Here is a 26646-nt window from a genome sequence, read left to right as displayed (position 1 = left end):
CAGGCAAGAGCCAACAATATCATTTGTCTAAAAAAAGCTGTGATGGGTATTACAAAGTCTTTAGATTTGTAGTAGGTATTTTGTAAAAAGCACAACATACCTCGGGCCCAATCCAAGCCAACTAAAGTCAATAATAGTATTTCCCTTTATTTTAGCCTGGCTGGAGCCTTACAAGCTATCTTTTTAATTGCAGCAGCTAACTCAGTAACGTGTCCCACATCCAATGCCACTGCTACATGACAACATACGGTGCAGCAACAAGTCTGCATTTCCTAGAGCCAGTAATAAAACAAATAAATCCTGCCATATCCCCCCCTCCCAGTGCCTGCAGCATACATTGAAGATCCCTTTTGGTTTAAAACTCTTACAATAATCAATACAAAGGCACAGGAGCAGTATGAATGGTGCTGTTGGGCTGGATGCAGTGAGTGCTGGAAGTGAAAATCTGTGGTGTAATCTCAGTGTTGTTGAATGTGGGCCAAATTGTGTAATCACTATGCCAACATATTATACAGTAGCTTCAATTAAATTTCCTGGCTAAATAAAGATTCCTTTTTTCCCCACCTTTAATATTTTATCTCTTTTTTTAATAATATGATCATCTTACTATAATATGACCGACTCAATATAATAAATATGCAAAAGATCTAAAGCAACAGATGGTAGGGAACATAAAAGTCCAATACAATAAATATATATATATGTGTGTGTATATATGTATACATGTAAGATGCAAATACATATATATGTATGTATGTATGTATGTATGTCTCCAAGAGGTTTTGAACTGCCATTTGCACTTAAAGCAGTTGTGATTTTATGACCACCAGATGTCATAAAAACATCTACATTCCCAACGAGCAAGCAGGAGATGCTTCTGTCCCCTCTCTTCGTGCAAGCTCTGCTTTGCAACTGCTTTCTTCTGGACAAGGAAAACTCTGGAGTTAATAGAATGTCATTCAGTCTGGTGAGGTGTCCGGTAAAGAAACAAGTAAATGGAAATGTCTTAAAAGATCTGAAGCTCACCACTGTCCAGCTGTACCCGCAACCCCCCAGCCTGACACCACCGAGCTGAGGGGGACAGCAGGAGCCAGCAGCCTCATCCTGCCCTGACACTCTTGCCCGGCAGAGCTCGGTGCCAGATTTCCTCCCACTGACCTGCCCAATTCAGGACTGGCTGGTTGTGTGGTCCCAGCCACCAGAAACACACTGGGCATCTCTGCTTGCCATCCCCGACACCTCCCCTTGTCCTCTCGGTGCGACGGATGGCTCCTCCTCTGCCTGACAGAATCGAGCTTGGTCCTGAGCATCTTCACCCTGCTCCCACCGTTCACAGCCACTAACGATTATTGCTTTGGCAGACGCACTCTGTCTGACATGCCCAAACACAGACAACAGAAAAAAGCCTCATAGCTAACTCATGCTCCTGCCCTCCTTGGATTATATTTGCAAAGATGTGTAAGAAGAGCAATAGAGAGCCCCTATCCATGTATTTCTGTTTGCACACATCGTAATATTGTAAAGGAGAACAGTATTTTCATCTCAAAAAATCTGTTAGCCAACAATTACTACTGAAACCTACAAGATTTTAAAAATGCCTTGCATATCTAAAGAAGTCACACATCCAGACAGATATATATGACAAATACAAATATTACACACTATTAAGACAGCCACGCAGAAAAGTACCTCTTAAGACTAGTGCTGACTAACAATCTAGCATCCCAAAGTTTTCAAGCTATTTAAAATATACCTCTGAATATTATCACACTAATTCATTTTCAAAAATTACTACCGCACTTAAAAGCACAGTGGTTTCAAGACACATATCTCATGTTCCTGCTCTCTCTTCGCTCATGTCGACTTTATCTTTTTGCATATTTTATACATATTTATAATTTAAAAGTAACATTTACTGCACAGTAAGTCCTAAAAGGTTTTGCATATTATATACTACATAGATATAATGGGTAAAGACTAGGATATATTTATTTCACCTTGTGAAGCCTTTTGCACATGGCAAAATGGGAATCAGAACAATGTACCCTAGTCAAGTAGTGGAAGAAGAATCAAAAATTACCAATTTTTTTTACATCAGGTTGTCATTACCATTTTAAATAATATATCTCCAACAAAATTTTTGTGCATAAATGAAAGGAAAAAATGTTCTCAGGAAGCAGGTGTTTTTCCCATTGCTACCAAATAATTTAGGACGACACATAACATTTTGACAGCGTGCGTGTGTATGCGTGTGTGTGTGGCTGGCTGTCAGGCAGAAATTCTCCTCCAAGACAAAGGCTCTGTGAAATGTACAATATGTAACAACATCAAAGGCTCCAAACCCTGAGGAGGTTGCGTTGAGGCCAAAAATATGATGCTAAGAATTATACCTAACAGATTGTCTTAGTTATTTAACAAAATGGGGGAAATTAGAAGTAATTTCCAATTCTGACCTGTCAGCCTCAACAAAACAAACTCAGTGGAAATACTTGGGAGCTGAAATTTTGTTATTAATAAGGCATTGGGACGCTGCTTTTGATTTGGATTGCCCAAAGTTGTAAGCTTCACACGTTTTGAACAAGACAGTCTGTATAACGCCACTGAAATCTTCATCACCTTTTCGCATTGCTCTGCACTGAAGCCAGGTGTGAACTTTGCATTTAGGTATCAAGTGCAAATGAAGGACAACTGTATGCAGGTAATATTTTTGCAAAGATGAGTCAAAAGTTAATAGGAAAACTTCAGATCAGCTTGGGCTTACAAGGTGCAGACCTTAATTGTGAATATATTTACTAGCTTCAGATTACGTTGCTAGCATAAGTGGCATTTAGATTAAAGTCTCCAGGCCATGCATTTTGCTTTGCATTATGCCGGAGGCAGCCAAACATTGTGCACACACAGAGGCAGAGGCAGAGCCCACACTTGTTCTAAACTCAGCAGGAAATTTTCTTCAAATACTCTTCCCTCCTACAAGCAGAATAAAGCTTCACTAACATTAATATGCAGGTAATGTTAATTACGTTTGCCCTGTTGATTGCTTGACTAAAGCAAATATTTTGCTTTCTGGTTTCAGAAAGAAAGGTTGTGGCTCAGACCAGCTCATCTGCTCTCCACCCGCTTCCCTGCACCAGCGTGGCCCCCACCACTCGATCATCACCTCCCGTCTCATCCTGTTGCGATTAAAATGGGATTGTGTGCTCTGCAGGCTGGTTGTCCTTCCCCTGCAAGCTGCTGCTTAAGAAAACTTGTCCTGATATGACCTCTAATAATTCCTTCAGTGCTGGCAAGAGATAGTGTGGAATTGCTGGAGAACGTGTTCCCGCGAGGAGAGGAAGGGCACAGGGAAGAGGAGGGTTTCTGTAGGGGCTCAGGCAGAGCTGCCTTAGCCTCTCTTTCTTTCCAGAGAATGTGGCTACAGACTTAAATAGATACTAAAACAGCAGTCCCACATCCTTCTGGTTCTCTTTTTTCCTCCTGTCTCTTTCCATCCCCTTTCATAATCATATGTAAACCCTGAAACTCAAAGGAGCTCTCTCCAGCCACATGTAAACTCACATTCCTGTGAATGTTTATACCAACTGGTGATAGTGTGACCTGATGCACAACAGCTATAGCTCCACCATGGCACTTCACCTCTTTCTGTTTCATTAAAACCAGAAATCTGAAGTGTGATTTGGTGGGTTATAAAAGGACAGATCAAAACTAAAAGGCAGTATTTCTCTACCCATCAGAGTAGAAAGGAAGGAAAACAGTTCAGTTTTGACAAAATGTGTTATAAATTAGCAATTATTCATTAGAAGAAACTTCATTGTAATAGATGATTATGCTAAAACTCCTTATAGATATGAAACAGTTAAAGTTTCTGCCTATTCTTCATATACCATTTTTACTATGAGAATTGATTGCCTCTACATTCTACAGTTCCATCTGTTCAAACAAAAAAAATACCATTAAATAAAAAAATAGCATTCAGAAATTCAAAAATAAAGTTAATAGCAGTATTATGAATGCAAGAAAACTATGCATGCATTTTAAAGCTACCCATTTTGCTCTCAGAGGAGTTATATTTACTATGCATCCTCATTTTGCTTTAAAAAAATAAAAACTATATTTATCTATTCGACAAACAGAAGTGAAGGAGTCGTATATTCCACTAGTTCAAATTATAACAATCAAGTCAAAGAATTATAATCTCAAGAGACATAGTTAAGAGAAACAAGAAAATCATTTTGCATAACACAACAGCTTTTCCTTTTCCTTTTAAAGTTCCTCCCCTCCCAGACACTTTATTTTGCTGGATTCTTTGCATCCAGTGGGTGGGAAGCATCATTTTTAAAATTTTCTTGCAACAGCATAGATTGCAGCCTTAAAAACTGACCCAATAAAGCAAAACAAGCAAAAGAAAATATTTTGATTTTGGGGAGTTTGCTCAAAACAAAATCTGAAAGAAATCTGAAGCTGGGGTTGCTGTATAGCAACAGTGGCGCACAGATCAGCGCTGCTAGAACAAATGCCATTTTCTAGAAAAACAAAACAAAACAATTTACCTGGCCTGAGCATTAATTAACACAGGAGACTGGATCTCCACAGAAAAATATCATCCTCCAAAACTTCTCCAGCCCACCTTGCCAAAGTGCAGCACTGGGTATAAAAACTATCATTTCAGTAATTCATAAAAATAGAAGAGCAGAGACAAGGCTTAAGGGAATACAGGAAAAGACATAAACCAAGTGTCATGGAAGTATAGGCACAATAACTATTGAGAGGAGCAGTAAAGCAAACTGTACATGGGATAAAAAACAAATTACAGACCAGCAACTAAAGATGGATTTCTAGTTACTGGGATTTAAACATACCAGTTTGGCTGGGAAGATCAGAACCCAAACAAGTTTATAATTTTCTGGCATTCTCTCTGGCACAAGAAAGGGCAAAAACTAGAATTCCAGCCCCAGCTCTGAACCCGCGGTGCAATTCTGCATCCACCTGCAATGGACCTCCCTGTGTTCCTGCGCAATGCGACAGATACAGGGAGGCCACGTTGTGATAACCCCCTGGGTTGTCCTTGTCTTCTCTGCCAGTCAACCATGGTTCTGCAACCCCCAGACAAGCAGATAAGAACATCCCCCACCCCTCCGCAACCCACCTCCTTTCCTGCATTTCACTTGGAGGAGCGTGGGCTGCGTGCCCTCCGGAGGTGCATGGAACCAGCAGCGTGCGGGTCCCCCCGCCACATCCCCCGTCCCCTCACAGCAGCAAGGGGCTCACTGCGCTGCCAGCTGCCCCAGGCCAGGCACACGGTGCTCAGCGAAAGCAACAGGCTAACACAGCGCTGGGCATCACTGCCAAGGGCACTCAACGGTCCTCTGCGGCGCAAGAGGGACATGCCAACGCGCCCCGGAGCAAGCGTGCCTCCTCTCCACAGCAAGCTGTGGCTGCAGGTCCCAGGTAAGGCTCAATTTTCCTCATTCACAAAGAGGTGCTGGACCAAAGCAGCACACAAAATACTTTGTGCTCCTCCGTAGAAAGCTTTTCCCAAACGTCTGTAATGACCACAAGGAAAAAGGCCAATGAGACCCCAAGGAAATAACAGCCAGTAAGCTGATGCTGAAAGTAAGAAGAGAATATGTTGTTTACAACCCTATAAAAAGGAGCCTATTTGATAAGGCTTGTTGCAAAAACAATCCCTGCAGAAATTCAGCTTTCAATTCCTTTGCAATCCACGCTGACCTTTGCTGCCATATCCTGTATACAACTCTGGCATTTGGATTAAGTAAGTGGCCCTGCTTGTTAAAGCAGCACTTCCTACAGGTTAACATCTCAATTTAAACTCCACTTCGTTCTGCCCCAGTGTGACTTAATGGCCTTTAGAAATTTATCATTGAACTCAACTGAATTAAGAGGCAAATTATTAAAGCACAGTTATGAGCGCTGTTATTATGCCAGAACAAAAGTGACACATATAGCAACTCATGTAAAGGGGTCTAGCATTACATGGGACAGAAAAATCAACACAGGTCACAAGATAATTCCCTTGAGAGAGCAACTACTGCACCGGTACGTCATGCCTGGCACACACTGGAGGAAGCAGTACACTTTATGACATTCTCCTTTTCAAGTACTCTTTCTAAAATTTCCCAGAGTCATCAGCTTAGCTTTTCCCCTCCATTTTAGTCTCCATTTAGAGAAGATAAAATCAAAAGAATCTGGATCAAAAAAAGCCTCAGCAGCATGTGGGTGAAAACAACAACAAAGCCCCTTGTTCCCTGTTAGCAACCCAGCCATCCGCTGCACGATGCTGATCCTGGCTCCTCCAGGGCACATGTGCCGGTACAGTGCCTAAAGATTCAAGAAAAGGTGATGAGTCAGTTCCTCTATCTTGATCAAATTCGTCTGGAACTGCAACAGCAGCAAAACGCAGTTTCATCTCCAAGAGGGGGAGAGAAATAGAGGGCACAGATTAGACACAAAGGACAGAAACAGCACATTCCAAAACCTGAGATTCTCATTAAGCCAGAAGGAAAGAAACCCAGTGACAAATGCGCTATGCTGTGGAGTAGATAATGAAAAAGGTAAAGAAAACGTATATTATGCACAGGACGTTATAATTCTTTACAGTTAAATGTTTGCACTGTTTCAGTAAAAAAAAAAAAAAAAAGAAAAACCCCTAATGAATGCCTGAACGCTGCTTTGTTCGCAGGGCACAGGGAGAAGGCTGCCTTGTGAGCACATACTGCAAGACTTCAAACTATATAAAATACAATGGGGATAGAAAAGAAAAGTGGATCAGACCATGAAATATAAGTATGACACTATTAAACAATATTATGATACTTCATAGTGTAAAAAGAATAAAAAGTGGAATCACTGGGTTGTGAAAGTTCTTCTTTCCTCAGATAAATATGTAATATAGCATTACCTGATCGAGGGGAGAGAAAAGCTCTTGCTTCAATAGCTTTTCTAATTTACTCAATTCCTTAGAATACACTGGAAAGCTGAACACCTCTAACTGAAATTTATAGAGGCAGAGGAGAGTCTCAGTGAGATAAAATATGCTTTCGGCGGTCCCCCAGCCAGCTGGGCACCAGCACACTGCACTCAGCCCCAGCTGCACCCGCGGGCAGGCACGGCAACTGTGGAATGCGTGTTTCCTCCAGAATTTTGGTTTAAAAGAGAGATGGGAGATGATCTGGTATCCAGTGAAAAAACAACAACACTGAGCAAGAATCAAAACATGAATTGCAATATACCACCTAAGGCATAAATTGGCTATGCGAATCCCACAAAACATTCACAAAATACCCTTGTCCAAAAAAAAAAAAAAATCATAATCATAGCAATCTTTTAAGATGTTCAGGACGCCAGGAGTCACCTTGAATTAGCCAGTCAGAAAATAAAAGCTTTGGTTTGGCCTGAAGCATTTTAAAATGGTTCTATTTTATCTTGAAATATTTTTCCCCCCTTGGTGTTCATCCCTCCTTTTTAAAGGCACCTCAAAAAATGTTTCCAAGAAGTTGAAAATATTTTTCATACCCACATGAGTGCTTTGCTGTAGTGAAAGGAACCTACAGCTGCCACCCAAGGCAGAGATGCCATAGCCCACTGCTCGGCTGCTGTGCAGAGCCTCAGTGGTGCTGCGGGACCCTTCACCGCATGGCACCTGCTGCAGAACGGGGTGTAAAGATCTGCCCCTGCCACGTGTAAATCGCTTCTGCAATCAACAAGAAAAGTTCTGTAGGACCTGAGCTGAAACTGAAAATTGTACTGATATACCAACATGAAGCTACAGAAACAAAAAAAAAAAAAGATGTAATGCCTTTATAAGACTACAGACAACTATTTGTGCATAACAGTTCCTTCAATAGCTATTCCATTTTCTGAGTGGCAACAGTTACGCAGGAACGCACATGAATGCCAACATAGTCGCGTACCGAGCACGGAGGCTGTAGTGCTTTGGCTATGTCAGTATAAGCAAAGAAACGGGTTTTTAACATAAGCAGGACTTTATTTTTACTGTGGCCAGATTAAATAGGAAATAAAAAATGATATATCATCAACATAATAAAACTGATCAGGAAAATTATTACCTTAGGTCATCACTGCACTGACAGAAGCCCTAGTGCATGGCATGCTCAAACCCAAGGAGACTCTGACGAAGCAGGTCACTTGGCCCGGGGCAGAGCACTGCTCTGCAGCTGTGGAGTCCAATGTCCCACCTTCCAGCCAGACCCCCAAGTGGTCCTAGAGCCACCAGCCTCCAAACACCCTGCGGGCTTGCAGCACATCCTCAGGGGCAAAGAAGAAAAGACTTTGGGGAGCCAACAAAGGACATATATCAAAAGTAAAACTTGGATTATAAACCTTACAGAAATAGGTAAAAGTAGTTACAATAATTTGTATATCCACTCACCCAAATAAAGGCCAATCTGAATAAAGAAATAAAATGTTTTGACTTCTCACTGCTTTTAAAATTTATTTGAAGCATGTAGTTAGAATAAAACAAACTTAACAGGCAGCAGAAGACCAGAATACTTTAAACTAATCTGAACAAGAGAGATAGAAAGCAAATACTTTCCCCCTCTTTAAACTGAAGCTTAAGCTGGAACATTTCATTTTCTTTTATAAATATGGGGGTTTGCAGTAGTGATGGGAAAGACTCCAAAGGTTTTGTGACTTGGGTTTTCATTTAGATAAGCTGCCATGGCCAGGGAGGTTATATAAGCTTATCCCGCCATCGTGGACCAGGGCGCTGCAGGCCAGGCTGGAGCTCCGCACAGGGGCAGCTTTTCTTGCAGAGTCTCAGCAAGTCTAAATCTGGTGTCTGCCGGGGCATGGGAAATAGGGGGAAATTATCTGCCATGTCAGAACCTTCAGACATGCAGTAATCCCATAACCATTAACAGGTTCCTCCAGACCATTAATCTTAACAGATATTGAGGCATCTTGTGTGCCACTATCCCACAAAACATTTGAGGAAACCAAAGCAGGCTTCACAAAGTCCTAAGGACAAGCAAATTCAAAACTAAACATGATAACTAACAAACCTAAACTACACAAATACATAGATTTAAATCTACAGCTAAAAATAATTTTCTTAAAAGTAGAACAAGATTTTCATTTGGTTTTATTTTCAGGGAAAGGGAACAACCACAGAGCAACTGGGTTAATCTCATTGTTTTACACCAGAGCTGTAAAAACCGGAACAGAACCTGTAGAAGTGGGTTTGCATCGGTGATTTGTTTACTATTGAGTTTAAAGTTGTTCCACATGGTGTCTGATCTTGCCTCTAAATATATAAATAATTAAAATAAAAATGGAAGGGCTGAGAACATTCAAGGTCCATTGACTCCACGGGTGGTGGACACCACTCACCTGCCCAGAAAAGCCCTTTTTTTCAGCTGGGAGCCTGTCTGCCTCAAACCAGGTGTCTTCTCCTGCACCCCTGCCAGGCAGCTCTCATGGGACAGGGAGCATCTCCATCTCCTCTGTGCTGTATTTATGGTCCTGTCATTTTAGGAGAGGCGAGCATGGACACTGCTGCTCTTCAATGCATGTTGAGACCTCATTATTGGAACACTGTTTTCCATTTATTAATTCACTAGGTAACTGCTGGTTTCAGAACTGCCAAAAGCTGTCCGATTCCTGCAAAAATAATCTGAGGGTTTCAGCTAAACCCCACGGGACAGGCGTACCTGCCTCAAACACAGGTCCTCTTTGGCACCATGGTGGAGGTGGTGGTGGAGGGACCTGTCAGACACTACGCTGTCACCGCTGTGCGCTGGTGATGGCACTGATGAGTAAAAGGCAAAGTCTTTACTGTAAGACTGTCCAGGTCCCTGTGAGACTATTGCAAGTATCCAACCAATAATACTAAAATGGGAAAGCTTTCTGTTCCTAGCTACTGAGGAAGATACTGGTAAATAACTTCTACATACTGGGTGTTCTTGTTGACTGGATGTGCTCGCAGGGGAGTCCAGCAGACTATTTCATGAAATTCAGCAGGAATTCAGAATTCAGAAATTCAGGAATTTAGATTCACTGAATCTAAAACCTGCCGTAAATTAGGTATGTACCCCTGTAAGGGGCCCTGTTGCACTTGATGGTGCACCGCTGTGTGCTGGATCTGAAGTCGGACCAAAGGACTGAATGACCCAGGATTAGCTCCCAGTTAAGCCATCTGGGCTGAATCTCTAGTAGCAACCCTGACACTCATTGACAGTCATTCAAGGCATGTATTAGCCCTGCTAATAGTGCTAATTAATACTGTAAGGGAACTTCACTGCCTGGACAGACAACTGCAGCAGCCTGGCGTTACAAGTTCTAAAAATGACTGAGCACTGTTTTCAGATGCTCTGGTAAATTTTAAAAATTGCTTCCAGTTCTCTGGTGTGTTTTAATACAGCAGAGGATCTAGCAGAATTACAAGCTGTGATTCAGAATCATTAAAAGATTCAAAAAGAAGAATCAACTTATTTAAAGCCTTCAATCTGTCTTTATTTAGATACGTCCAATAAATTAACACTGCCTCATGGAATGTGGCACAATGAGATTGGCATTTTGACACTGAGAGCACAAAGGCACGCTATATTCTTTTCTTGCAATAGTTATTAATCCCATTTTAACCCAAAATTGCTTTAACAATGTGATTTCCCCAACCTCTCTCCTTAAGCAAAAGCTGCTACAATTAAGACATACCAGAATTTGGACCAGAATTAATTAAAGAAAAAGTAATAGGAAAGAGTATAATTCAGTCACTGCACTTTATGAGAACCCAGAAAGGAGCCAAAATCTGTGGCTGTATCTGTATTGGCATTAAAAAGAAGAGTGATACACTTATTACACTGGTTTTCTATTTAACACTTACCTCACACCCAGCTCTTCAATACAGGTCATGTGCCTGCCTTCACAGTAACTGATGCAAGGGTAACTGGGAAAATAGCATTTGATTCTCTGATGATACTAGTAAATTTTGTTACAGACAGTATTCCACCCTGGTTTGCAGAAGTGGTAATAAAGGGATAAAAGTTAAGAACATTTAAACCCCTGAAGATCTCCGGTTTCTTCTTTCTCTATAGCTGGCTAATGGTTGTGCAGTTGTTGGCAACCTGCGTTTCCCAGGGTATGAAATGTGGCAGGGCTCTGTCCCAGGAAAGCATGGATGGCAGTGGGCTCAAATTATTGAGAAGAAAGGTGTGACAACTTTCTATGCAGGGTTTCCATTAAGAGATGATAAAACTCTTTAAAGAAATAACATTACTCATTGCCTCGCTCCCACCCTCAGCTGCACTCAGTAGTGGATACAGTTTCAGGACCTTTTTTTCCATTGCGAGACAAATTTGTTGTTGCTGCATGTGTTGATAACTGAGAAATTAAAATGGTGTCTAACCTCATCAGAACTAAATAATTTTGACAGCAACTGTATCTGTTTCTCAATTATTGGGTCTTCAGGTATGATCTGCTTCTTTCTGGATCTGTGTGACCTGATGCTCGAATTTTCCAGAAGAAATGCATTTGAGTGACATTGCAGATAAATGTTACGGGAGCACAGCACAGTACCCAGCACATCCCACCTTTCCTATTTGCAATTAGAACAGCTCAAATCTGTTTAAAAGTGCTCGAGGTAAGACAAGTACAGCAGGGTTTGGCCAGCTGGGGAGGACTACCTGCCTAACAAAAAGTTATTTTGCAATATTAATTTCCTATGTCATGCGTGCCATAGGCCTATGCAGTCCCATCCCTATTCCAGGTATCACTGTATTTCCAATTTCTTTGGAAATGGCTGGTTCAAAAACAACTGAAATAGACATGGTAAAATTTTGTTCCAGTCGCAAAAGTAGCCACAAATCATATGAGTTTGTTTGACTGGATATTCAACTGGAGGCACCCAATTAAACTGTAATGAATCCCTGAGAGCACTAGTGCCTTTTCAGGGCTTTTTTGCCCACCCCATCATAACACTAATCAAAACACAGCTCTGAGCGTCAAGGAGAATGCCCATAATTAGTCCACAGTATAACCTTTGGGGCAGTCACAAGTTCTCTACGTATAGTTTTATCTATCAAAAAAAAAAAATAATGCATAGGATTCTTCTTAGCCACAGCTCACTATAGAGTTTGCACTTGCAAAGCACAACAGGTATGCGCTTATGTAGTGCATCTCTAATCACAGGATTAGCAGTGTGCCCTTAATCAACTGCAGAAGAGGAGTATCAATGCAGTGAGGGAGAAACCAGCTGTATCTATTCAGGAATCATTTTAAATTGTACAGATTTTACTTTAAGAGCCATTAACAGCACTACAGAGCTGAGATGGAAGCTGGCTCCATTTCATTTCCAGGCATATCCTGTTCAATGAACAGCGTTAACTGGGAAAATAGCAAGTATTAAGGAACAATCCAAGCACCTGCTCCATGCACAGTTCATCAAAAATCGATTACGCTGTAACTGCTGATTAATATAATCTAGTTTAACTTTTTGGTACTTTTGGCCACTCTAATAACTTAGCAAGCTATTGAGAAGAAACATGAGAAAACGATATAGAGCCAAAAATTGTCTAAAGATTTGAAACTGAGAACTCTGGTAACTAAGCAGCCTCCCAGACACCTGGAACTCTTATCTTACGGCAGTGACGCACGGTATGCTGTGAAAATGTATTAATCCTGCTAGAGTGGAAAACTTTCTCTTCCCATGAGTGGCAGTTTTTCGTTATTTTGCAATTCCACCCTTGGTTCCCCCATGTCCCTTCATTCCAAATAATGCACAAAATCTGCAGTATTTTAGTGCTAAAATCCATTACCAAATACACTTCGCTAAGCCAAATTCAATGCTCAAAGCTGGAAGGTAAACACAAATATGCAGTCCCGTAGTTCGAAAGAAACTGGTGAGGCATACAGTAAACACATCATAAATCCCAAAACTGTTTGACAATCTAGAAGAAAGTAAGTTAATGTTGTGTAAAAGTTACACGTTTATTCCTGGATTATCATCAGTCTTCTGGATCACGGCACAAAGATTATGGAGAATAAACAGACATAATTTGTGTAGGCATTTTGTATTTCACTGCCGTTCTGACACCACGGGTAATCCTGCTCCTTGCTCTTTGGCTAGTTACCAGCGGGCAGCTAGTGAGCCTAGGTGCAGCGTGCAAGCAGCACGCAAGTGATGGAGGTGAAGCAACATGATTCGTGACTGATGATAGAGTATTATCTTTCCTTTAAAAAACATGGAAATTCTGAAGAACTGGAGAAAATCACATTTCTTAAATGTCATTCAATTTCTCCATTTACACGTAAAAATATCTATTGGTGAGGCCCTCCTTAAAAGAAAAAATAAATTTAGAAATGTTTGACACATCCTGCTGATTTCTGTGGCCATTTTGGTAGAAATCCTTTATTATTATTATTTTAATATGAAAGAAGGACCTTTTTTTTTTTATTTATGGGGGTTTGTTGCTAATTTCTCACTTTAGTCAATCATAGGTTTTCTGGAAGTTAAATTTCTAGTGCCTACAGCTGAAGGCTTCTTCTGTTTTGCAGTGTAGTTTGGAGAGATCTTTGGCTTCAAACCAAACTGTACACATCAACATTTACATAACTGTTATGTGCTACCCACTAAATCAATGAAAATCCTTCTTCAATAGGTTAGAGATAAGCTCTTTTGAGAAAAAAAGCTTTCAAAATACTGCACATTTATATTTTATCCAGTGCATTTACAAAAAGGTCTTTCATTATTCATATAGCACCCGTTATCAAGGGTGTTTCAGCCAGGACTAGCTCTCACACAGTAGCTGTCAGACAAATACAAGCAAAAATACAGTTATATCCCCCAAAAGTCTGTGCTGTATGAACTGACAAAGGCAATCGAAGGAAGCAAGGTCAACATGGGTGCAAAGTCTCTAGAGGAGACCTGTCCTTGCAGCCCTGGAAAACAGGTACGTTCCTCAGTAGACCTTTCAGCTCATAAAGATGGAAGAGGAGATGGAGGCACAATGAATAAATACTCACTGATGCTTTCATTGTACATCTAGTTGCATCTCCAAACAGACCGTGGATAAGAGTCCTGCACTTCCAGTGAAGTGGGAGAAAAATGCTTCGTTTTGCCAAGTTGATTTCATTCTGCAAATGCAGTGGGCTGAGGAGACAGGAAGATTTCTGGGAAAATGGAGTGACCACCAAAAAAGTAATAATTAAAAAAAATCTCCCCTAAAAATATTTTTGCATGAGTACAGGACCTAGTGGACCAGATGTGAATACATTATCTTAATTTGTTATTGCTGACCTTTTTAAAAGTCTCTAGTGATGCTGGTTTGCTCTGATACTTTTTGAGCTATATAAGGTCATCGATCGTTTAAGGAAATAGCTCCTGTAGCCACATCGAATAAATACTTAAGAATTCCTGCTAAAAAAATGGCCTTCACATGAGAGTCAGTTTGCAAGAAAAGGCTATTTTTCCCAGAAAGATACAAGGGAAATCCACCTTCCTTCACATGCAGTGGGGGCTGAATTCTTACTGTTCAGTACAGCTGCTCTTATGGACTATGAGCTCATCACGCTGGCCTCATCAACAAGAGCATTAGCTTAAAGGGTACAACCCTAGCCAGGAGATGTGGTAGGATAAGAAGTGACACTGACACTGAACACAGAAAAATGGAATAGAACATGTAAAGCATCCTCAGGGTATTTACAACCTACAAGAAGCTGCAATACTGGAGCCCTGTAAAATCTGCCTCCAACATCATCACTACTGGAGTCAAAGCCGGTAAAAGATTTCCCTTTGTAAAGTCAAAAACAAGTCGTAAAGTATAGGAAGGGCTTCATTTTGATTCACAACTATTTTATTATAGACAACTGCAAAAAATGTGAGATAACTAAAAATAGCCTTTAATTAAGATGAAGACAATGGTGACTTTATAGCATGATGAATGATGATGTGAACACAGCTCCACACTCAAGTGCAGAGGTGACGAGACATGAGAACACTCCCAGTGTCTCTGTACCTTGGGTGGTTTCTTAAGGTTGTGCCTTTTCCACAGTAACCTGCCGTCATTCTGAAGCTGGTAAAATTGAATTTGTCTCCAAGAAATATAGAGGCAAATTTTCAATAGTACAGACATTCATTTCTCCTTTCTCTTCCCAACTTACCCATGTTTTTTCACTTTAGTATTGTTATTGTCGCATATTAAAACTGGAGAACTTTTCAGGCCAGACTCCCATTTTAATTAAAATGAGGCAGCAACAGCTGTTTGTCATTGAGCTGGAGTTCATTTGTTAAAAGAGAATCAGTGTTCTACATAGCAAGAACAAACTACATTTAAATATGACTCACTCCTAGTATATTGACTTTCCTGCAGTGTAAATACCAAGGCAGTCGGGTTCTGACTGACAACATAAAACACCGAGGCCACATGACACCTGGGTACGGTAGGCATGACTCACATCTTTGAGCGCCTGTCCTGGACAAGGCATGCAGCACAAGGAACAGTTTACGAAGGCCACATAGTAACGTGCTATGATGAGGTCTTCACAGTCTGGGAGAAGGCATCATGGTGGTTTTTGTAGCACAAGGTAAGAGAGCATTGCACAGGGAGCTTCCACAGCATGCAGGGCCTCTGTGCAAGCGCTGAATTGCTCTCAGCTTGGTCGTCCGTCCCCAAAGGAACCTCTTTGGCAAAACCCAAAGGCTGCAGCTGGAGGCAGAGTGGTATGCGGTATCTGCATGACCCAGAAGGAATGCTACAGTGGATCACTGACTTTCCACCATAATCCCAACCATATTAAAGGATTTTGACCCTAAGCCAGAGATTCCTCTTACAGTAACACGTGCAGGAATAGACTCAGTGACTCCATATTCAGATAGAAGGAGGAAGCACACTGTTTGTGGTGTTCATGAAGAGGTTTCTCTGAGCACCTAGAGAACCTCAAGACTCTCACCCATGCCAATGCTCATACCTCAGCACTCCAAAGAAACAGAGCTAGTACCAGAGATCAGCATAAGGGTCTGCTCTTCCAGTAATTTAGGATCTCACAGAAGAATTAATTGCTTTGGCAACAGTGTCAAAGTCAGAGGCTGGTTCCTTTGGTGGTATGGAGTAGCTCAGTGGCTCATAAGAAATGCTGAACTTACATTCCCTCTGTAGTCATGCAGATCTTGAAGATCTTTTCATCCAGCATTCCCAGAGAAATTTTTCACAGCCTGGTAATTACAGGGCAGAAACATGGAAGGGTGACCTTCCATGTCACTTGCAATGTTTACTTTCTACTGAAAATTGGCATTGTGGGTACACACCTAGGAGAGAAATTGTAGCTCCAAAACATCACAGGTCAGCCTACACTGGATCCTTTCTTTTAAACATGTTTAGGACCTCTGAACAACTTCCCACCATGAAGTTCCTCTTGCAGCTGAAAGGTGACCAGCCCTACTCCCGCCTTCCTTCAGGAAGGGTGGGCTTAATGGGACAAGGCAGGTGAAGTGACTTACCAAGGGTTGCATGGCAAGATCAGGAAAGGTACCATCAGGAAAGGTTCCCAGCTAAATGAGTGAACAAATAGTAAGCTAATACTATGCAGCATGTGCACTTTTAATCTTCAATTCTGTTTGAAGTAATTACATTCTGACAATATGCGGGTGTATTAACCTAGTTTTTGCAGGAAGCTAGGGAGAAAATACGTCCACAAAAGGATTAAAACTTCCCTGAGACTAATTCCTGGCTTTTCCTCCATGTTCAAACAACATTTCTCTTTCAGAAGGTCTCTCTGCTCAGCTAAATCACAGCAATTACATTTCATTCTTTGATCCATTTTTCTGTTTTTATTTTCTGGTGCAAGTCATTATTTTTAAACCACTCATTTTAAAAGTTTCAGGTCCAGTTCATGCCATTAGTAGATAATGGAAGGTTACCTTTTAATACCATCGTTTACCATTTATTCTTCTGACATGTCTCCTTGTCTATTTTTTTGCATGATGGCCAGTTACTGGAAAAAAAAAAAGCTGCAAATGCAAGACAGACTGACTTAAGAGGGCAAAAAAATTCCCCTCTTCATTTCTTTAATTAAACATTACACAAATCAGAGGCAGAGCTCTAGCTACTACACCTCATGGGCCAAGTTAGGGAGTAAAACCATTGCTGACAATACCAAAGTTCCAAAAAAATGTATACATTTAAACAAAATATGGCAATGTTCCAGCCAACAGGAGTCAGCAGGCTTTATAGGGTGAGACAATTGCTTTTATTTCTACAGCCTTCCCCCCTGGCCTCTGAAGCCAGCATTCCCACATATCACTCCTCTGGAGAATGACTGAACTATGAAAACAGCTTTGGGGTTTTTTCCCCCCAGCCTCCTCCTGCCCCCTCTTTTTGAAAATAGCTTCTCTTAAAATAAAGCCTTTCAGCAAAAACTCAAAGGAAGAGGTAGGTAGAAGTTTGACAGAGATTTTTAAGTATTGATTTTTGATGGTTTTGTCCTTCTTCCCAGGCTTTTTGTCACAAACATCCAACAGAATGGCTGTCCATTTTGCTCCTCTTAGCTGTAGTCTGGCCAAATTTCTGTAATCTTCTAAAAGTGGAAGAGTGAGAAGGAAAAAGCATAATAAAAATCTACCTGAGATCCTTCTTCCTGAATTTGCAAATAATGTTATACATAGCTAACTCTTACTGAGAGTTCCAAGAGTTAACTTAGGAGTATTCATAACATATTATGGTATGGATAATTACTTCAATTTGTTTAATACTTGTTAAACTCATTAGGGGCAAACTATTTCTTGTAGTTCCCTGCAAGTGGTACGGAGAGCAGTGCTCGTGGCAGTTGAGTGCATGGAGCTGTGGGTCTCTAAATTCATTCTATGTCCCACAGGCTTTTCATCTGTCGGGTTTGGGTTTCATCGCATAAACGTTTTCCCAAATAATTCAAAATCTGCACAACTACCTGCAAGTTATAACCTCCCTGAAGCCAACCAAGCACCCACCCACCTTTTCCAAAGCCAGCCCCTCAGAAAGGAACGGCTGCAAATCTCTGCTCCATTCCCTTTACATTTGCAGAAAAATAGGAAAAGTAAAGGCAAAACAGAGATGGCAAAAAAATCAACAACCTGCAACTTTTGATTTTATGTGCTGCAAACTTCCACCATTTGCTTTCTACTTCAGCAATTTAATTTAGCTTGTAAAGGCTCTCTGCTGCTTCCAAGCCCAAATACAGAATGAACAAACCCACATCAGAACATCGGGGTAGAAACTGATAGAAACTGCAGTGTGTCCATGTGGCTGCCAGCGCCACAAGCTGCCTTGCATCAGTTTGTCAAAGGGATGCGCTGTACGGTCAGCAATTACTTGAAAAGCTGGCAGGATACACATAAATACCTTGAATCTATCTCAGTTGGCACAAACCAGGGTAGCTGGTATAAAACACTGGATCAATGAAAATAATGCAGGACTGGACTTCAGTCAGAGTGGAATCATGATTTCGGCATGGAAATAGCCTAGAGCTGAGCTGGTGATGTTCTTCAAAGTGCAGCACCCAGAGGATGCATTACTCACCCGAGTGAAGCACCAAATTGGAACTCATACAGCCTGAAGAAGAGCAAAGCAATTCTAGAAACTCAGTTTAAACCAGCTAAAATCTGTCCCATGTACAGTGCCAGTTTCTGCTTATACCTTCCTGTTTTGTACAAAGTCAAATAAGAGCCAAATCTGGCTCCAAAATTGCCATCAGTTCTTTGAATACTAATTGAGACTTTTAAAATATTCAAGTATATATAAAAGCACAGCTCAGATTTGAAAAACAAACAGAATTGGCTTTAAAACATCTGCACTCTCTTGTCTAGTCCTCCACCAGGCAGACCACATGTCCTCCATATGGCCAATGCTCCATCACTAGAGAAATAACTCAATTCCACCATGGCTGGTGCCGGAGTCACTGAGAGCCCTTGCGCTGCTTGTGGCATGGAGCAAGATGCCCTTCACCCAGAAGCTGCTTGGATGCTAGCAGAGTCCCCCTGAAATGCCGTACCTGGCTTCAGGAGAAGTTTGGCAGCAACATGGAGCAGGCTTTTTTGAGTTTTTACAGGATGACTAACAGCCAAAATATTCAGTGACATGTTTTCAGAGTCAGGGTTACCAAAAGGAAAAGCCAACGACCGGCAAGCTAAAACAATGCAGATAGTGTGACCAGCACATGCCTCTGCCAGCATCAGCTGATGGGGCTGTGTGGGTTTGGCACAGCGCTCTGCTGCAGTCGCAGTAAGTCACGGCAGCTGTAGTTAGATGTCAGACCAGAACACCACCAAAATTCCTACAGCGTGGCATAAACCGTTTAGTACTGACTATTATACATTAATTTGCCTTAGGGGTAGAATAGGAATATATACCTTGAGCATCATTAAACGTGCCATCTGGGCACCTGCTAGTAATTATGCTATATGGAAATTTAGGCAGGGTGTAAATAGTCCAAAAGCTACAAGTGGTGTGACCCTTTCGACTGGTGTAGCTGACGGCATCTCAAACAGGCTGAGTTTTTGATCACTCATTCACTGAAAGCAGTCTCACTCCCAGAGACCTAGTCAATCCCATAATTTCTTTTACAGCAGGTATATAATATTTCTGCATTCCTGTGTGGCACACAGAAGCCAACAGAGAACTTAAGATAACAGTAAAATATTGTCCCTAGCCAAAATATATACAGTGCCGTTCATGGCAAAATGGTTTAAAATTCTAACAGAAATTTGGTGGGCAAGCCTCATTTTTCAGAGGCAACTGCTTCAAAAGAAAATTGATTTTCTTTTTTTCTAATTTTTTTTGTTGTGTACAGGTCTTATCCCTTAGCACTTCGTATCAGCAGTTATTCTAATTAAGTTTCCCAAAAACTCATTTCAGGATTTTCATTTGATTCAATTCTTTCACTGAAACAGTGCCAGCTCATGCTTTTAAAACATTTATGAGCACCTCTGTGAGATCCTTACACTAGCTGTAAGCTGTGCAGCTACCTTAGGATTGCTCAGTCTAAACACAAATTCTTACAAAAATTCATTAGCTTATTACAGCAATTAAAATGTCCAGGCATTTTATTATACAGGATAGTAACCTGCATGGCAATTAAGCAGCAATTAATTAATTTAAAATATATTCACTTGATCACTTGAGAACAGGATGAGTACCTATTTTGAATTTTAAACACAAAGCAATGCTTTGAAGCAGCGCAAGGTGGCTTCAGCAAACCCTTTCCAATAGCTCCTGTGACACCAGGCCCAGCTCCCCAGTTCCGGGGTTGATGAGCACGTGGCCATTCCCTTTCCTCATGGAAAATAATCAGTCTTGCCAAGCTTATTGCAGCGATGCTCAGGAGCATCAGGGTTGGATAGCAGTTGTCATGTGCAGTGCTGTACAAATAAAATATAACCCCTGCATCACTGATTTTGCAATCTAAATTACAGGATTTATGTTTGTAGACAAACTTTCATAGATGGAATTAACATTTTATATCTTATTTTTTATCAGTGGTTTTGCACATTATTATTGTTTATGAATGAAAAAGCTCTAACTTAAACATTAAGATAAATTTTAGCAGACCGTTTGAAAGCTCTGAAAAGTGTGCCTGATGTACACAAGGCAAGTATGTCATCTATCTTACTATTACAGCTCTCCTCTCCCTACTTATTTTGCATTTAATTTTCTTCAGTAAATCAAATGGGGCCATAATAGTCAATCTCTGGGAGTAAGCAAATGTCCTTTCTATCAAGTAAAATACATGCTTTTAGATGAACTTGTTCTCTCTAGATTAGTTCCTCCATAAGCAAAACCACAAGGAAAGTCATGCTATCAAATAATTCCCATGGATAAGAGAGAAAAAATGAAAGGCAGGCTATCTCAAACTATTTCAAGATAACTTTACAAATAAACTGTGGCTTTTTAAAATGATGAGTTAGATACTGGTATTTCTATTTAGATTCTGACTTTTAAGCGTTTAAACTTCCCAGCCCTCACTTTGTATCCCTTCATTAAATAATGTTAAAAAGGATTTTCCAAAGGCTTTAAAAAATATTTGAGGGAAACAAGAAAACGGGAAAAACAGTCTACCACGTGCACATAGTGCTTTTTTACACCATTTTCTCTCCATAGCTTACTATGATCAAAATAACAGCCACTATTGCATCTTTCAGACTGCAAAGAGAACTCATTACACTAACACATTTGCAGTATCACATTACAAAGACTTATAAAAAGACTTATATCTGCATTTATATTGGAAATTAGAAAAAATGCTGTTGACAGCTAGGGAAGAAAAATGGGAAGTAATTTTACCTGCACAAAATTCAGGTTAAATTATAAAACAGGTATGTTTACTCCAGTATTTATAAATGCAGACGTACATCTCAGGGGAGTTTTGTGCATGATATAAGGCATGCTTAAAACCTGGCCATCAAATTACTATGTTTTGTTGTCTTTCTGTGGGGCAGTGAAGGAATAAAGAGGCATTTTGTCTCCATATGAGCTGTGAAATGGCTCTATGCTTTAGTGGCTCTTTGCTGTCTGGTCTGAGCAAAGGGGTTAAAGCAGCTCTGCTCTTTTAGGTCTAAGTGCATTTTCACTACAGCATGTTTGTGATACCCTTTGCTCCCTCTTAGATTCCCCGGTAAAAGCTCTCCCTTCCCTCATTACTCCAGAACAGGGACTCTCTATTCCTGTTTCCCAGCCAGGTGTTCTTTCGGCAGGGGCTGCCCAGCAGCTTGCACGACATCCTTGGGCTGCCCTCCTGCCCCAGGTCACGGGCAGCGCTCAGCCAGGAGGACCAGGCTCGCAGAGTTTTTAGCAGCCAGCATAAATCCAGTGAAGATGACATTTTCAGACTTACCTGAAAGTGAATTTGAATTTTCCAAGTCTGTCTTTTTTTGATTGGTTTGGTTTGGGTTGGGTTTTTTTTATGGTATCCGGATATTCAAGGGTACTACAGTCAACTGCAGCTCTACACTTTGGATGCTTTAAACTAAACTCAGTTGATGACTGATATCTGAATTTCTGGTGCTTGCTTACGGTCAGTTCTCCACCTTCTCTCCCTTCACATCCCACCACCCAGTCCCCAGGGCATCCCACAGGTGCTTTGAGGAATCAGTCAACACTGCTTGTGTACTTTTCATATCTTTTTGAAGGCCCACCGATGTGAATACTAGCACATGCACTGCTGTACAACAGCACCATTCCTGTGCTGATGCTACAAAATTTAAGTTACTATTATGCCTTTGAATTCAATTATATGACTTTGCAGCGACAACTGCCCAGCAGAGTGAAGGGCATACCTTGTGACAGAAATCAGAAGCACGCTTCTTGCAAATGTAATACACAGATGGAAAAAAAAAACCAAAAAACCAAGCATCTCTCAATCCCCTCCCTCCCCTCCAATACAGTAGATTTCATTTTGGCTGTGATGTAAAGCCTTGCAAAAGGAGCAGAAGGATTTTCACTGACCTCTGGAACCTGTGCATCCTCCGGCTCTGCCGGGCGAGCGGAGGGGAGCCGTAAATTCTCTTTTCAGGCCACTTGGCAGAACTAATCTCTTTTAATCTGCTCTCTTTATGGCATCTCTTGGGTCTGACAAAACTCCAATTTATTGACTGTCAGGAAAGACCACGAGGCCTATATCTTTCTTCAGTAGTTCACTTTCTTCAGCGGTGTTGAGTTGGGGGTGGGGGAGAGAATTTAAAGGAAGCATTTCACTTGCTTAAGCCTGATACAGTTGATTGGTGTTACATCAATAGCCTGTATTATTCTGAAGTGATAAAAACTTTACATGTTTTGTTTGACAAAATTAATGAAAAATTAGAATCAAGTGATACTCATCTTCCTATAAGGAAGCACAGGCACAGCGTGGAAGAGAACAGCATCTGCACAGTGAGGTCGCCAGGTGTTTGTGCACCAGCAGCAGCGAGCCCCAAGGCAGATCGCGGGGCAGCACTGCCCTGCCTGCATCGCTGCCTTTTCTGTAAAGCTTATTAGAATTATTCCCATGAGACCCAGGTTTAGTACCTTCACCTACTGTCAGGGTGAAAAAAAAGAGACATCATCTCAGGGCTTTGTGACAGTTTAACTGATTAGTCCCATGGCTCTGACTTTATTGATTCCCTCCCCAGCGTGATCTCTTGGGAAGAAGTGTATACATTTTGTGAAGCAGTTAGATTTAGAGATTGAAAAGAAAAGAGGGACTTGAGGAGTCATAGGATAAAAATAATTACCTTTGATCCCAAAAATCTATTTCTTTTTTCACCCAAAATGGCAAGACTACATCAAACTAATTAGTTAAGGCAAATATTATTTATATAAGGTTAGTACTTAAATGTCTTCAATAAGATATTCATTGGCATAGTATTGTGAGGGGAAATAGCTAAATATTAACTGTTTTGGCACAAACAGATCAGAAAAATAACAACAGCTATCCTGACTTCACCAGTCAAACCAAATCAGAGCTAGACCAAGTGATTCACCCAAGGTCACCCGGGTAGCCTGCAGCAGGAGCACCAGCTGAGCACCAATTCTTTGCGTACCGATTCAGGGCTTTAACCACCAGCTCATCCTTCCTCTCCTAATTCCCTGAACCTGTTCGATCAGAGACACCACAAGACAGAAGTTGGAATTTAAATGCAGTTACCATTTGCATACCCCGTTTACCATCTCACCCCAAAGCATTTAATCAAATTAATCTGGAAAAAGCTATTCACATGCATCCAAGTATTTACAGAACTGGTCCCTGAATGAGAAATATTTTAAAACATGTACCCTGCAAGGGGAAAAACATCTGGACCACTCTTTTCTGCTGTGTGTATATGTTGCATCTGTAAATCGTAAACATAAGGTAAAACTACTGCAAAGCCTCGATGGAGCTCAGAGTTGAAAACGATCTGTTTTGGTCTGCTGGTTTGAAAATGGTTTTCTTGATGAAACTCATGAGTCCACTGGAGACTGAGACACAGATGGATGAGCTGAACATATGATAAACCTGCTGCATGAGTTTGCAGTTAATTGCCCATCATCTTTTTTGTCTCACCATAAAAAATTTCACGCCCACCTTGCACAGTAAAGGTAACCTGAGTGTCATAAACCATTTGTCTCCTGTGCTTTCTTTGCTGCATTATCCGATCGGTCTTGTTGTTAGAGTGCTGTTGAGACAAGACAAATTTGCTAAGCCTTTTTATAGATGAAGCACGCTGCATCTTTTATCAAATGATCTCCATTCTCTAATGAGAAGAAACACCTTCTAGAATCATTTGCATACTAATATCTTTATTTCTAAAACAATAAGCAGGCTGTAACTCACAGAGCCCTTAGTCAGAACAGAGAAATTTCATTTGCATGAGCAAAGTGCGGAGAGCTCGCAAAGAAAGCTCCTCGGGTACTTAGTGCTCAGCAGAAAGAGGGGCTGAGGGGGCTGGTACAGGCAATGTTAAATGGGTGGGGAGCCCCTGAAAGCAGCACCACTGTCCTCCCCCTGCCTTCACAGCTCCTGTTGGGAAAACAGCCCCTGCAGAAACAGAGTGCAAGGCTGGTAGTTAAGCTGCAGGACAAGAGGGCTTGAAAAACAGGAGCTGATACCGCAGATACCATCGGTGCTTCTCAAATGTGTTTATCACTGGTACTTTTCTCTCTCTCTTCTTTTTTTATTAGTACTTGGGGACAAAATATTGCAGAAACAGGTCATTTCAGGGCAGTACAGTAGTCTTACTCTGGGCAGTAAGAAAGACAAAGGGCTGTCTAACCATTGCACTTCTAAATCTGCTTTCAAACAAAAAATCTACTTTTTTGCTTGGATGTCACAATACAGAAAGGCTGTTCTTCCCTGCAACAGCTCGAAGGCAAACAGTGTCATTCTGCTGGGTGTGGGGTCTCCTGCCTTCCAATGCCTCTGCTTATCTGGGCTGAGTCTGATGGGCATTATCCAGTAAACAAAGGGAAAAGGGGGGTGGGGGGTGGGGAATAGAGAAAGTCTTCCTTGCACTGAGTCACTTCAAAGAATATCGAAACCTTTTCTCAATCCTAGTGGTGTTGCCTAACTGGCCCTCTAGAAAGAGTCAAGATATTTAGTGATGTCAGAGCCGCCCCAGAACACAGCTTTTCTTCAGCAACCAGATATTTTAAGTAGGAATGAGCAAAGTCTAATGGGCAGTTAAAGGAATTAGCCCCGATTTCCCTATTGTGCTTTACAGTTCACAGCCCTGATTTAGAGAACTTAAATCTTTGGCAAATAGATTTTCCCTCTTCCTCTCTCTGCCCTTTCCAGTACGAGCAGAAAGAAGAGGAGTTGCCAAGACAATGTTCATTGCTTTTGAAAAGCTTCTGGAAACAAGGAGGACTCTGCTGAACACCTAATTTTAGAGTGCTGCATATAAGCAGAAATGTCTCATAGAAGAGGAACAAATTCTTCCAACAGCCACCATGTAGCCTACGCTGAGGCATTAACAACAACGCTGGTAATTGAAGTGGGACCTATCAGTCTAGGATGGTGACTATTTTAAGCACTTCAGAAGTAATGAAATGACTAAAAATAGTTCTCTATAGAAATAAAGTCTAGAACTGAAATAATCTTGTTAGCATCAGGAAACATCGCTCTCGTGCAGGTTCCTGTGACCGTGCGTTACAGATGACCGTTTTTCCCCATCAGAGTGAGAGAAGCCATTCCGCATTATCTATGTTTCCTTCTGACTGTATTAAAACAAACATTAAATGAAAGGTGTATTTTCCCATATCTTTCAAAAGGCTGCCACCATATGGGGGATTTATTTTAATACAAGGCTTAGTTTTGGTTTTTGCAAGTAGATCTCCCTGCAGCACCAGCGCAGCTGGGAGCTCCGGGTCCCGCGGGGAGCTGGGCACCGCGCAGACACAGCTCCGCAGCAGGAGGGTTTAGGCTGTGATCACCTTACTCTTTAACAATCTGTACTTATACGAAAGGTGCATTTATCCATTTGTGTTATATAGAGTTCTGTGTGTTTTGAACTGTGTAATTTAAATTCTGCTGCACTGTGGCTAAAACTACCAACTTTCCCTCTATGTACTTTATAGGATAGCTGCCTCTGACACATTTTCCCATCTTGCCACTTCAACATCCAGAACGTTTGTCTACACCTTTTCATGGCAAAGGTCTTTTTTTTTCCTCACACATCTTTTTAGCAATGATGTTGCAATTAGCATGAATTATTTTATGGACATCCTTATGGAACCCGGAAATGTTCCTGGCATCAGTAAGAGCTGCCCAGCCCCAGGCTCAATACGTTGCTAGAAGAGAACACGTGGCTCAACAGCCCACGAGGCTGGATGGGCCCTGCCCCATGGACCCTGGTCAGGATGGTGCCCGGCACACAGACCAGGCATCTTCTGCCACACTCCTCCAGCAAGCACAAAACCTCACCATGCTGTTCACATCCCAAAAGTGAGGAGAGACACTGTTACTTCAGTTAAAACACTCATCTTAAAGCTGCACGTAGCAATATGTGTTTTGCTGACAGTGGTAGATCACATACATCCAAATGGCAGAAGGAGTCTGACTAAGGTAAGCCCAGAGCAAAGCAGAAATGCAAAATGGATCTTTCAGAAATGTGAAAGCATTAAAAAAAAAATTGTTTTATGTTTTCACTTTTAGCAGTGACCAGAATAATGAAAATACAAAGAGAAACATTGA

Source organism: Falco rusticolus, chromosome 4 (assembly GCF_015220075.1).
Source record: "Falco rusticolus isolate bFalRus1 chromosome 4, bFalRus1.pri, whole genome shotgun sequence".
Classification (NCBI taxonomy): Eukaryota; Metazoa; Chordata; class Aves; order Falconiformes; family Falconidae; genus Falco; species Falco rusticolus.
Note: the sequence above shows the minus strand (reverse complement) of the source record.